This window comes from Ambystoma mexicanum, chromosome 6q (genome assembly GCF_040938575.1).
Source record: "Ambystoma mexicanum isolate Mex_15411 chromosome 6q, UKY_AmexF1_1, whole genome shotgun sequence".
Classification (NCBI taxonomy): Eukaryota; Metazoa; Chordata; class Amphibia; order Caudata; family Ambystomatidae; genus Ambystoma; species Ambystoma mexicanum.
The window spans coordinates 918,581,674-918,596,384 of record NC_090937.1 but is presented as its reverse complement, the minus strand read 5'-3'; the positions used below and the strand labels follow the sequence as shown (position 1 = coordinate 918,596,384).

General features: G+C 43.8%; 1 long non-coding RNA gene across 1 annotated transcript in view; it reads right to left on the bottom strand.

Annotated features, from left to right (window-relative positions):
- Window positions 1-1,745: 1,745 nt before the first annotated feature.
- Window positions 1,746-14,711, bottom strand: part of LOC138515569 (uncharacterized) — a 79,037-nt gene continuing 66,071 nt past the window's right edge. The window contains exon 4 of the long non-coding RNA XR_011282080.1: window positions 1,746-3,416. This is a non-coding gene — a long non-coding RNA (uncharacterized lncRNA). The remainder of the gene's footprint in view (window positions 3,417-14,711) is intronic.

Here is a 14,711-nt window from a genome sequence, read left to right as displayed (position 1 = left end):
ATTCCTTTGTGGGGGCTTGGGCATTCATTGTACTTAAGAACCAGACTGCATCACCTCCTGAGAGTCTCAGCCTTAGTTGCTCGTCCATAGCTACCAAATACAGAACCTTCGCTGGGGTGGCCTGTGCTTCTGGTCCAACCATGTAGACGGCAGAAATACAGATACCCCCTACAGTCTTTCACTTAGTCCACTTCCTTTCCTCTGCGCCTTATTAGTCACTTCCTGCCAAGGTCATTTCCTCTTCTTTTGATGCCTTTTAACTGACATCTACCAATAAAACAGTCTACTCCCTGCCGTTATCACTGACGTTGATGAATTCAAAATGAACTGCAAACATAGACAACTGACTACTTGTATTCCACCGCCGACTCAGCATTTGATGCAAAGTAACTGACCCCAAAAAACCTGTCTCCTATCCCGTCTTCTGGTCTTCTCCTGTCAATGCAAGAGAATATATTGGGCAGGGATATATGCAACCACAAGTGTGATACATCACAACAAAATCACAACAGTATCCTGTTTGGCACATTGCATATCTGGGCAGGATAATGCTTGCCTCCCTGTCTTTAATTATTCATTCTAGGTCAAGACAGCAGGCTGAGCATTATGCTTGTTCAAAGCTCCCCACCACTGTCACTGCCATGCTTGAATTTGGCTTGAAGTGAAATGTCTTAAAAGTGGAATTGTTTTACCATTCAGTGACTTCAAGATATCCTGAAGACTAGCTCCAGACCCAAAAGCCTTAGAGGCCATGGCTCCTCTCACTGAATGTGTTCCAAACGGTGATACGTCCACCTCCGTTAGCATCATTATCTCTTGCATCCTTCTAGCTATTGTAGTGGCTGCAATGAATTTAAACAGTCTCCAAGATGCTATGAGTAACTTAGAGATGCCCTGAGGTCTAATTTCCTTTGCCCTAACCTCACACTTTGATGCAATTGGCATGCACAATTTTGGCTGCTCTGAAAAATACAGATATGAGATAACTGATGAGTTGCTCTTCGTACACTTTGCTACTGTAAATGCCACCCCTTCTGGGTAGAACACTTTCCTATTTATCTCCAGTGCCTTCACGTCCACTACCCTTCTGCATGACCCCATAGATAGAAGCATCGCTAGATTCTGTTGGATATTTTGTGTAGATTTGGGGTCTGGCGGTATTTCTTACCGCCAAAAATAATGGTAATTTGGTGATGACTACTCCTTGCATTTAGATTAGGTTTGGCCTATTTTCCTTTCAGTGACCATTCCTTTATTACATTATATAGGATCATTTAGTGGTATACATTATTGTTAGTGGTTTAGTAGTGAGCATCATTTTTCTGTTTTATTTGTGGCCCCAATATACACAAACCCTTTTTATTCTTAGACTGTTCTTGTGATCTATAGAGTCCTCAGACCTACATTCAGAAACACCACAGTTTCACATATAGCATTCTCAACACCCTGTGGTATTATCACTAATTTATATACATTAGTGAACTATGTTTTCATGGCCTCTTTTCTGGTTCATGTACGCCTAGCAATGTCTATTGTATTAAATCCAACTCAGACACCATGCACTGAGTGGAAACACGCACACAGTATTATTCCATCTGCATGGAAAACATGACACATATATTACCTAAAAATCTTCCCCCTCTCCCGAAATATTATTCTAAATGCACCAAGAAAAGACAAAACAAAAACACTCTACACGATTCGTGTGCATAACATTTGTATTATAAACAGTTGCATTTCAAAATAACACCTTACCCTTTTTGCTGCCATGTTATCTGTAACAAACAGAAGAGAAAAAAAATACAGCAACAAAACGAAATTCACTCCACATTATTTGTAACAAGAAGAAGATAAAAAAAAATTACAACGACAGAACAAACTTCACTTTGTCAATTAAACACAGGGGATTCCCTTGGCTACTCTCCCTGCCTGATATTTATAGAAGGTCATCCGTACAGCATACAATAACCTCAATTCACTTGGATAATTACCAATTTTCTGTCCCCCACGCGACCTCCCTTTGCTCGCCTCCGAGGAATGAGCCCAGGGTTGTTTTCGTAATCTGAAAGCCTGAAGTGCACAGTGAAAACATGCAGACATCTGCAGTTCTCAAGCCAGTGCTAAGTGAGACTGGGAATGCCTCCTCACAGCCCAGTCTCAGATGGTCCGTGTCAGCAGCTCAGCAAAAAGCCATCTCCACTTTTTTCTGTCAGACTTTCCCAGCAAACCTCTGTCTTGTCCCCCTCTGCTTACGTGGAACCACTGCAGATACTCTGCACCAATCAAATTTAAAAAGACCGTACCACCCTTCCTTCCACAATAGGTCATTTTTTACAGTAAGAAACTGTAGCTAAACTCATTTCCTGGCATGCAGATTCTGCTTTCTGCAAACACAGTGAACAAAGAGAAAAGAAAAAAAATCAAAATGCACATTTAAAATGAATCTCAGAACATGTATTTGTACCTCAAAGCACATTATAGTATTAATGAGTTAGTACTAGTGATCAATATTCGTTAATTAAGTCAGTCAATTAGATAGCTAATGTAGTCTCCTGTGAATGAGGCATTTCAAGTAAAAGAAAAGAAAGAAAATATATATATCCTGGTGTACTTTTAAACCTGCAGCCTGTCTCCATTTGCATACCCATATGTTATGCTAGCAACATAGGGCTGGCTATATGTGTGGCACTTTATTGCTGGCAATAATGTTATCACATTCAGTGGCGCTGTACTTCAAAACACAATAAATTATACTACATTATCCCTCCTTTTTCTGAGAATTTGGCAGTGGTACAAGCCACAATTGGAAGGAACTCAAAACACGCTCCTTTTCTTCTTTTAAATCATAGCAATTCAACAAAATGAATATTCACACATTTCCCAATAAATCACTGTTCAACCACCGTAATATCGAAATTAATCTCTGAGTCCATCAGTCCTCATAAAATATTTTACATATATCTTCCCAATTGAGGTGTATATAGTCCAGTGTCTTGTTCTTATACTTGAAGTCAATCATAAAACAATAAAATAAAAGAAATAATTAAAACAAAGAGTTAACATAGAAAATTAAAATAATTAATTAAAACAATAAAGATGTGGAACTCCATACTCCAGGACACATCGGAATTCATGCACCAACAATGCTGCAAGTTCATTGTTCTTCTATTGTTGTCTGCCTCTGAGACGTCCCGATCAGCAACATCCCATCATCTTGTTCATTTGGGGCACTCTTTCATCTGGGCACTCTTGGATGCTTCTTCCATAGGAGTCATCTCTTTTGGCATCCCGGTTACTTTGTCTTCACCTCCACCCGGAGGGAGATATCACTTGATCTTCATCTAGGGGACTCCAGGACTCCATCGTCTCCCGTATCCTCTGGTTCCGTGACCTCCGACCAAAGATTTGTTAGTGTTCTAAATCAAATAGAAAAGGAACAAATTAAGTATATAGCACAAAATTAATTTCACCCTTTTGCCAAAAAAAATATCCATGTGCTTTTGCAAAACCTTTCGCCCTTTTCTTTTCACCTTCTGAAATTAAGCACATGTTAGAGAGAAAACAAATGTGCATAAAGCATCATTGATCATTTAACATATTTCAACTTTGTAAAATAATATTACTAGTTTCAACCCTCTTTTAATGATCATCACATATAGTCTCTTTTTTTTAATCTATTCTATTACTACTATCACTTCTATTTTTATTTCTCTGTCATTGTTATATGAATAGACTCATGTATCCTCTTTCACGTATTTAAGGGGCTTTATCTATTTCTACACACTCAAGCCTCTTTACTTCATGTTTGGGGTGCCAGGGTTTAATTTGATTTACGTGAACAAACTGTTCTGTTACTGTTTCACCGTCAGTTTTCAAAATTTTGTACACCACGGGAGATATCTTATCTATAATTCAAAATGCCCCCTGCCAGGCTGCCAGAAATTTAGAATTTTTCTGTTTACCTTTTCCAAAATGAAATTTATACTCCTGATACCTCACACAATATTCGTTCACCGACGTCTTTTTATCATAATATGACTTTTCACTGTCTGCAGCCCTTTCTAGATTCCGCTGCACAAAAGCAAATGCATGTTGTAAATGCTTCCTCAGCTCATCCATGTATTCATGAACTGTGGATGCACTTACAAGTGTCTGCTCATGTGTTCTGTATAGTAGGTGTTGCGGCAATACCATGTTCCTACCTGTCAAAACTTCATGAGGGCTAATACCTGTTGCTTTGCAGGAATTGATCTGATTGTCATCCAAACCAAAGGTAAACGTAAATCCCAGATGGAACCTGCCGCTGCCACAAACTTCTTCAATATATCCACAACAGACCTATTACAGCGTTCAACTTCCCCAGAAAAAGCAGGTCTATATGCAATGTGTAATTTTCTTTTCACTCCCAGTATTTGCCATACCTTACTCATTAGAGCGCTTGTGAAATTACTTCCTCTGTCTGATTCTATTCTTTGTGGTAACCCAAATCTTGAAAATATATGATTCACCAGTAATGTAGCCGCTGTTTGCGCACTACAATCTGGTGCAGGAATGCACTCTATCCATTTTGACATTAAACAGACCACACTTAAAATATACCGGTTCCCCCTGCTCGACCTCTTTACAGGCCCTACATAGTCTATTTGCAAATCTGACCATGGAAGAGTTAAGCCTCGTTTCATTACTTGGGCTATATGCATTGGTGAAGCAGGTTTGAATTGTGCACATACTAGACATCCTCTAGTATATAATTCCACATCTTGGGACATATGTGGCCAGTAAGCATAATCTTTCAGTATCTCCAATGTGTTTGTGAACCTCTGTGGCCTGCAGTTATTGCATCATGTGCATGGTGTAGCATTAGCCCTCTGAATGAAAGGGGTACCACCCACTGTATTTGTCCTGTTATGGACTCTCCAATCATGAGCCCACGCTGCAGTCTAATTCATTTCTTATTCTTTAATAACACCCTCAACTCTTCTTTTCCCACACAATCATTTTCTGTTAAAGGGTTTTGCTCAGGGTTTATCAAATGATTATAATAGATTCCCAAAATGGGATCATCCTTCTGTGCCTTAATCAGATCTTGATCTGGTGTATCGTAACTCCATTGTACTACTGGTCGATCTACCTCTTTCGGCGCTTTAGAGCGTGTTACTGCATCAATTTGTATTTCACCAAGTAAATGTTCAATAGGTAGCAACTCTCCCATCACAGCCCCAATTTTAGCTAAGTGATCTGCCTTATCATTCCCCTTCTTATCCTCTCCTGGAGTTTTTAAATGTCCACAAATTTTTCTCCAGTATATTGTCAAATCATTCTCTGACACCAATTTGTCTTTCCATGTTTAAGGGGCTTCTTGTTGTATGTAGTCATGCCTCTTGCTTTCCAGCCAGGTAAATATTCCACAAAGCTATTTCATGCATAATCGGAATCAGTCACCAGGACAATTTCACTAAATGTATTATCAAGCAGTAGCAATTGCTTTATAAATGGCTGCCAATTCTGCTACTTGACTGCTCCTAGCTCCAATTCTCATCCCTATACTGGGGATGTCTTCACATTTCAACCAGACATTTCCTATTCCTGACACCAATTGTTTATTACTGTCATTTTCAATGTGAGAAGCACAAACATCAACATATACAGTTGGTAAATCCTTGCATGACGTTTCATCAAAAGCTTTGTGTGGTGATTGCCCAAATTCCTGTAAACTAGATTCCACTTCTACTTTGTTTGATACATGTTCAGCTGCACAGTCATGTAGATCTGCCCTACCTTGAGAAACTGGGCTCTTTTTATTTTGGCCATATCTCACTTCTACAGGAAACCCTGTAATGTCCATGAAGTGTGTCAGGATACCCCAGGTGGCTGGAGGGAGCATGCAGCACCAAAGTAATGTGAGTGGTGGCAAGCACGGGAAAAGAGTGACACAGAGGTTAAAACCCCTTTATTTTAGGACCTTGCTTTGTGTCCTTTGCAGGCAAAGGGCTAGGCGTGGACAAACCAACCCCCTAGCCCTTCAAAACAAGGAAAAGAGGAACCGGACTACATTTCCCAGCAGCCTCGCGTGCAGGAGAGACACCGGGAGGCTTCTGGACCCCGCCCTGCAGAACGCGCATGCGCGCCAGAAACACGTGGAGCGCTGCTTGCGCTACGGGATCTTGAAGAGGCAAGACGTGTTTCCAGCGGGCTCCTGCAGGCAGCTATCAGCGGGGCCACACCCCGCCTGCGAACTCTGCAGGCCCCGCTGAGTCCTACAGATAAGTGCATTTAATCCTTGTTGTTGTCCTAGTTGGAACACTCGTTCAGAATGCATTACGCTTCACAGTCAGTGGCGTTTCGGAGCCCGGCGGCATTGTGATTATTTGAAGCCGCACAGCTCCACGCCAAGTAGCGAAGCGCGGAGTCGGGTTTTCTGACTTTAACCCTTGCAGTCCTTACGGCCGGAACTCCGGCACAGTTAATTCATGAACGGAGCCCCGGCACTGTTCATTCGCTACATTGCGAGCCGGAGCTCAGACACAAGTTATTCGTGTTTGATCTAACTTTAAAGTGGCTAACGTTTATGCCGGGTTCCGGCGGTATGTCATGTGTGCTCCATTTCTTAAGCGTATGTACGCTCACTCCTTTTTTTTGGTTCTTGTAGCGGAGTTCCGTTGTTCGCTCAGCAAGAAAGAACACTGGTGAATTAACCCCGAGTCTCCTGCTGACACCCGAAGCTAAGTGCTTTCCCTTGTTTCCTTATTGCAATGTGATTTCTATGTGTGGTGATCTTATGTTCTGCAGATCAGTGGGTAAGCTGTAATATTCATACTGCTAGATGGCGTGTTTTTTAATGTGTGCAGTGTCAATTGCTTAGCAGAACCCCAGGAGGGGCAACACATCTAAACCACTCAGCTTTCCCGTATCCCTCCTCTTCCCTTTCCCTACCTTGTTACCCGGTTTTCCTAACCACCCCAACCTAACCAACCAGCGGACCCTAACCCTCTTTCCCCGGAGGGTCGCGGAAGCCTGTGTTGTAAACACCCCCAGGCCCCAAGACCCAACGGGGAGGTAGGTGTACGTGCTACCTCCGCGCAAGGCCAAGATCGTGACAGGAGCGCAAGCCCACGTATCATTAAGCGCCCAGGTAGCACGTCACCATGGAGGAGGTATTACAAGCCCTAAGAGACTTGAAAACTGATTTGCTTGCCACAAGGCAGGACTACGTTAATTTGGCTGGCCAGGTCCATACGTTAACCGTTCAGGCAAATGCCCAGGCCACCCCATTGCCCGCGGACCATGCTCCACCCACCCCAGTCCAGGTACAGGTATCTACCGAGCCTACACTCCCCTTGTCAGCTCCAGAACGTTATCATCGGGATCCCCAAAAATTCAACCAGTTTGTAATACAGTGCCAATTGCATTTCATCACCAAACCAAATGTGTTTCGCACGGCTCAGTCCCGCACAGCCTTTATGATTTCGTATCTTGGGGGTGATGCAGCGTCATGGGCCACTCCGCTGGTTACGAAAGATGACGCACTTCTCTATCAGTGGGACATGTTTTTGGAGGGATTTGGGAAAATATTCAATCGAAGGGCTGCAACTCTAATTAAGGACAGGGAATTGCTCACTTTACGTCAAGGGGGTAGGGACTTGGTTTCCTATGTAACCACCTTTAATCGGTTGGCTGTGGAGGCAGACTGGCCTCAGGAGAAGCGCCTAGCTCTATTCTACCAAGGACTAAGGGACGAGGTAAAAGACTTGATAGCTCAGGTAGATCGCCAACCCGAAACATGCTCCGCTATGATCGACCTGGCCTTACGGTTGGATCAAAGACAGTATGAGAGGAGGCTAGATAAGCGTAAGTGGGATCCCAAGCCCATGGTCCGTCTGGATCACCAACCAAAACCTGGTAAGAGCGAAAAACCCCTGGATGAACCAATGCAAATAGGGACGGTTCGAGGCCCTTTAACCCAGGAAGAGAAAGACAAACAACGTCGAGAGAAGCTCTGTCTTTACTGTGGGAAGGCCGGACATTTTGTTCGAGAATGTTTGGCAAAGCCCAAAGGTGAGCAGTCAGGAAACGCGAAAGCTCGTCAGTGAGGGTGGCCCCGGCGAGCCAATCTGAAAACACCCCTAGTTCCTTAGCTAATACCCTGCAAAGCAAAGTAGCACATGTGACCGTTTCAGGTCATATCTCCTGGCAGGATCATCGGATACCAGTGTCATTGATGCTGGACTCAGGTGCTACTGGAAATTTTGTCGATGAAACTTTAGTAACTCAATTGGGGATTCCGTTACTGTCCAAGGAACGGAGTGAAGAGGTAAAATCTGTAGATGGATCAACCCTTAATTTCAGGCCTAATTACCAAGCAAACTCAGTGGGTACGTTTAGAATGTAGTCCACAACACTCTGAGAACATCAGCTTTGACGTGATAGCAGCGCCCCAGTTTGGCATGATTCTAGGTCTGCCATGGTTGAGGACCCATAATCCCGAAGTCAATTGGACCCAAGGAACAGTGCGTTTCATGTCAGACCATTGTAAAACAAACTGCCACCTTGATGAGATCGAAGGTGTAATGTCCTACGAAAAACATGTTATTGGGAGTGTTGAAACTGGCCTACCATCTGTCTATCAAGACTTTAGGGACGTTTTTAGTAAAGCCGCTGCAGAAACTTTGCCACCTCATCGGACTTTCGATTGCAGAATAGATTTGGAACCAGGAGCGGCCTTGCCCGGTAGTAGGATTTATGCACTGACAGAATCTGAAAACGAGCACCTTAAAAACTATATTGAGACGAATCTGCCCAATGGCTTCATACGTCACTCTAAGTCACCTGTGTCATCCCCTTTGTTCTTCATTCCTAAAAAGACCGGGGACCTAAGAACATGTATAGACTATAGGGCTATTAACCGGATAACCATAAAGAACCGCTACCCTTTAGCGCTGATACCAACTCTATTAGACCAGGTGAGGGACGCCCAGATTTACACCAAGCTAGACCTGAGAGGAGCGTATCATCTGGTGCAGGTGCGTGAGGGGGACGAATGGAAGACTGCCTTTCGAACCAAGTTCGGTCTATATGAATATCAAGTCATGCCATTCGGCCTCTGCAACGCGCCCGCCGCCTTTCAGCATTTTCTGGACGAGGTCTTACGTGAATATCTGGACGTGTTCACTATGGTCTATATTGACGACATCCTAATTTACTCACGCAACATCGAGGAACATCAGGCTCACGTAAAAGCAGTGCTACTACGGTTGCGTGAGCATCAACTCTATGCAAAACTGGAAAAATGTGCGTTCCACCAAACCTCAATAGAATTCCTAGGGTTCATTTTATCACCGAAAGGCATTACAATGGATCCGAAAAAAGTCCAAGCCATCACGGAGTGGCCATCTCCCACATCTGTAAAGGAAGTACAAACGGTGTTGGGGTTTGCGAATTTCTATCGTCGGTTCATAGAAGGATTCGCAGCCAAAGTACAGCCCATCACCCGTTTACTCAAGAAAGGCGTAGCCTTCCAGTGGGATGCGGCTGCAGAGGCAAGCTTTGTAGCTTTAAAAACTGCATTCACAACTGCTCCTGTGCTATTTCATCCCGATCCCACGCGTCCTTATATCATAGAAACTGATGCTTCCAGCTATGCTCTTGGTGCAATTTTATCCCAAAGAGACGATTCCGGACAATTGCACCCGGTGGCCTTCTACTCGCGTTCCCTGTTACCAGCTGAACGAAATTATGTGATTGCCAATAGAGAACTCCTGGCCATCAAGGTAGCATTTGACGAGTGGCGTCATTACTTGATGGGTGCTCGGCATACGATTACGATACTGACAGACCATAGGAATCTTCAGTTCCTAAAATCAGCCAAGGCTTTGAGTCCCCGACAACTTCGATGGGCGATGCACTTTGCCGAGTACGATTTCGTGGTAACATATCGTCCGGGTACGGAGAACAGAAAGGCTGATACACTATCTCGTTACCCAGAACCCGACCCTAGTCTGGATAGAAAAGAGGAACCGAAGCCAATGGTACCACCCACACGTATTGTGGGTAGTATTGTAGTAGATGATATGTTCAATAACATACGAAAAGCCATGTCAGTTCAAGAATTAGTGCAATGGAACAATCCAGGGAAAAAACAAACAATTAAAAATGGTTTACCCTTCTTTGGATCATCCCTGTACTTACCAACACCTGCAACGCGTAAACAAGCCATTAAGTGGTGTCATGACTCGCCCTTTGTAGGGCACCCTGGAATGGTCAAAACCCAGGAATTGGTAATGCGTCATTTTTGGTGGCCTCAAATGAGGAAAGACATCCGAGAGTATGTACATACTTGCGAGTGCTGTTTAAGAAACAAATCAGACCACCAAAAACCGGCTGGCATGTTGCAACCCCTACACACTCCTCCAGTACCCTGGCATACTGTTTCCTTGGACCTGATCGTGGACCTACCAGCAAGTCATCATTTCACCACCATAGTGGTAATAGTAGATTCTTTGAGCAAATTAGCACATTTCATACCGTGCAAGGGGGTCCCCACGGCAAAAGAACTTGCAGACCTTTTTCTCCAGAATATAGTACGCCTACATGGCATTCCACAGCACATCATCTCTGATCGGGGTGCACAGTTCACCTCTCGCTTCTGGACGGCATTCTGCGAATCATTAGGAATTACCTTGCGATTGTCCACCAGTTATCACCCCGAAACCGATGGGCAGACCGAGCGAGTAAACCAGACACTAGAACAATACCTACGATGTATGACCTACGACAATGATTCTTCTTGGGTAGAAACCCTTTGGTTAGCTGAGTTAGCGTATAATAATGCTATGCATTCCTCCACTAAAGTGACACCGTTTTATGGCACCTATGGGTATCATCCACGGTTCCAGCCTGTGCCCCATGTTACAGACCCAGTACCAGCAGTCAAGAACCATAGGCAACATTTAATAGAAGTATGGCATGTCATCAAAACAAACCTAGAAAAAGCTAAACAAGCATATAAGACTTATGCAGACCGGAAAAGACGAATTAGTCCACCATATAAAGTTGAGGATCGGGTCTGGTTGGCCACACGAAACTTACACTTGCAAGGCCCTAGGAAGTTCCAACCCCGATTTGTGGGCCCTTTTCCCATCGAAAAAATCATAAATCCAGTGGCGGTTCACCTGACCTTACCACCCAGAATGCATGTACATCCGGTTTTCCATGTATCCCTGTTAAAGCCTGCCTCAACCTTAACACGCCTTAGTAAGCCTCCACCTATCATGGTAAATAGTGTACCAGAGTTTGAAGTGAAATGCATACTAGATTCTCGTGTTGTGCGAGGAGTTTTACATTACCTGGTAGATTGGTTGGGCTATGGTCCCGAGGAGCCCGCTACTAATGTCCATGCTTCTCGTTTGATTCGAACATTTCACCTGATCAATCCCTCTAAACCAGGACCTGTTGGGAGGGGGAGTACTGTCAGGATACCCCAGGTGGCTGGAGGGAGCATGCAGCACCAAAGTAATGTGAGTGGTAGCAAGCACGGGAAAAGAGTGACACAGAGGTTAAAACCCCTTTATTTTAGGACCTTGCTTTGTGTCCTTTGCAGGCAAAGGGCTAGGCGTGGACAAACCAACCCCCTAGCCCTTCAAAACAAGGAAAAGAGGAACCAGACTACATTTCCCAGCAGCCTTGCGTACAGGAGAGACACCGGGAGGCTTCTGGACCCCGCCCTGCAGAACGCGCATGCGCGCCAGAAACACGTGGAGCGCTGCTTGCGCTACGGGATCTTGAAGAGGCAAGACGTGTTTCCAGCGGGCTCCTGCAGGCAGCTATCAGCGGGGCCACACCCCGCCTGCGAACTCTGCAGGCCCCGCTGAGTCCTACAGATAAGTGCATTTAATCCTTGTTGTTGTCCTAGTTCGAACACTCGTTCAGAATGCATTACGCTTCACAGTCAGTGGCGTTTCGGAGCCCGGCGGCATTGTGATTATTTGAAGCCGCACAGCTCCACGCCAAGTAGCAAAGCGCGGAGTCCGGTTTTCCGACTTTAACCCTTGCAGTCCTTACGGCCGGAACTCCGGCACAGTTAATTCATGAACGGAGCTCCGGCACTGTTCATTCGCTACATTGCGAGCCGGAGCTCAGACACAAGTTATTCGTGTTTGATCTAACTTTAAAGTGGCTAACGTTTATGCCGGGTTCCGGCGGTATGTCATGTGTGCTCCATTTCTTAAGCGTATGTACGCTCACTCCTTTTTTTTGGTTCTTGTAGCGGAGTTCCGTTGTTCGCTCAGCAAGAAAGAACACTGGTGAATTAACCCCGAGTCTCCTGCTGACACCCGAAGCTAAGTGCTTTCCCTTGTTTCCTTATTGCAATGTGATTTCTATGTGTGGTGATCTTATGTTCTGCAGATCAGTGGGTAAGCTGTAATATTCATACTGCTAGATAGCGTGTTTTTTAATGTGTGCAGTGTCAATTGCTTAGCAGAACCCCAGGAGGGGCAACACATCTAAACCACTCAGCTTTCCCTTATCCCTCCTCTTCCCTTTCCCTACCTTGTTACCCGGTTTTCCTAACCACCCCAACCTAACCAACCAGCGGACCCTAACCCTCTTTCCCCAGAGGGTCGCGGAAGCCTGTGTTGTAAACACCCCCAGGCCCCAAGACCCAACGGGGAGGTAGGTGTACGTTCTACCTCCGCGCAAGTCCAAGATCGTGACAAAGTGATTCTGGACTGTGCTAGGTTACCAGACCTAATTCTTTTACTCTCTAGAAACTGCAAAGGTTGATGATTTGTCTCAATAATCACCTTTTCTCCCTGAACAATGGGGCAGAAATGCTGTAGCGCCCACACAGTGGTCAAAAGGGCCTTTTCACATTCATTGAATTTAAATTCCACTTGGGAAAACTCCTTACTTGCATAGGCAATGGTTTTGTGATTCAAATCATTATTTGTGATAACACTGCTCACATACAATGTTCAGAGAAACCTATTTCTATAAAGAAATCCCTATCCTTTATAGAGTATGCTAAACATGGTGCCTTTACAAGACATTCCTTTAATTTAGCCACTGCCTCAGACTGCTCTTTTTCCCATTTCCAGGGTGTATTCAGCTTTAACAGCTTAGTCAATGGTTGAGTAATTTCAACATAATTTTCAATGAACTTCCTGTTATAGCCCGCCATTCCTAATAACCTTTTTACTCCTTTCACACTTTTGGGATCTTTTAGTTTTTGTATGGCCTCTATTTTCTTCTTTTGTGGGTTTAGTCCATGTTCAGTCACTTCATGGCCTAGAAAATTCACTTTTTTCTTGCACCATTGTACTTTTTGTAAAAATACTTTGGTGCCTGCTTTTTTCAATTGGCCAAGAACATGTCTTATTTCATCAAAATGGCTTTCCAAGCTTTCATTTTTTATCAGGACATCATCCACATAAACTATGGTTCCTCTTTCCGCTGCATCAGGCATAGCCTTTCTCAAAAATATTCCAAATTCACTTCCACTATTGACATACGCAAATGGAACTCTAACCCATGTGTATTGGGTCTTATCAAATGAAAATGAAAATTAATTCTGGATCTCCTCTGCAAATGGAACGCACCAATATTCAGAGGTGAGATCTAACGTGGTAAACACTTTTGAGCCATGCACCTGACCCAGGCCTTGATCAGTGAATGGCAGTGGCCATCTGGATACTGGCACTCTTTTATTTAACTCCCGCAAATCTGCACATAGCCGCCATTGACCATTTGGCTTTAACACACCTAAAATAGGTGTGTTGGATGTGCTATGAATAGGCCTGATGATTCCCCGAGACTCCAAATTTTTAATTATCTCTGCCAATGACTCTAAACATGCCAGTGGTAACCTATACTGGCGCACAAATACTGGGCTCCTACTACATCCTTCCGGTAGCGTGGCCACATGTAAATCAGTTAGGCCGCAATCATATGCATCTTTAGCAAAGACATCTTTAAACTCCATAAATATTCTCCTCAATTCATTTCTATCCTCATCGCTGTTGCATGCATCTGCTGATAAAATCTGCTCCTCTACCATTTTTGAAAATTCTGGGAAATCTAGTGGAGGAATCTCTGTGCTTTCTTCTAACTGTGTGGTTGTGTCTCTCTGTAATGCTGCCACTTTTAAATATTTTGGTATACCAGCTTCCACTTCAATCGGCTGATTTTCTATTTCATTTTCATTTAAGTCAAATGTTATATAATCCTCTTGATGACAGCACACTGTCTCATTTGAATCATAAGGGTACACAGAATGAATTTTAAAGAGTGCTTTGGCCTGAGAATCCAGGTATTCTGGCAACTCACTCCTGGCATCCACATATTTTTTAGGGATAGTTCCAATCACCATGTTATTTAGATCTGCAGTATAATGTGATTATTGTATGGCCATTCCTAATGAAGAATTTTCCTCTAAATGAATATCTTGACACCCTTTATTATTCACAATAATTTGTATAGACCCTTCATCAACATCTATCAATGGCATGTATTCATAATCCAGGCCTTGCTGTTTTATGGATTCATTCAAACACACAAATGCGTCAGAATCTTTCATCTGCTGTCCATTTTTGCACTTTACCGTTATTGCAAACTTCTTGGTGAATGCAGGGATAATAGTATCCTTTCTCAGCTGTAATTCAATTGCATATGGGACCAGCTGTGCGCAATGATAAGCCCTTCTTTTGTCTTCAAAT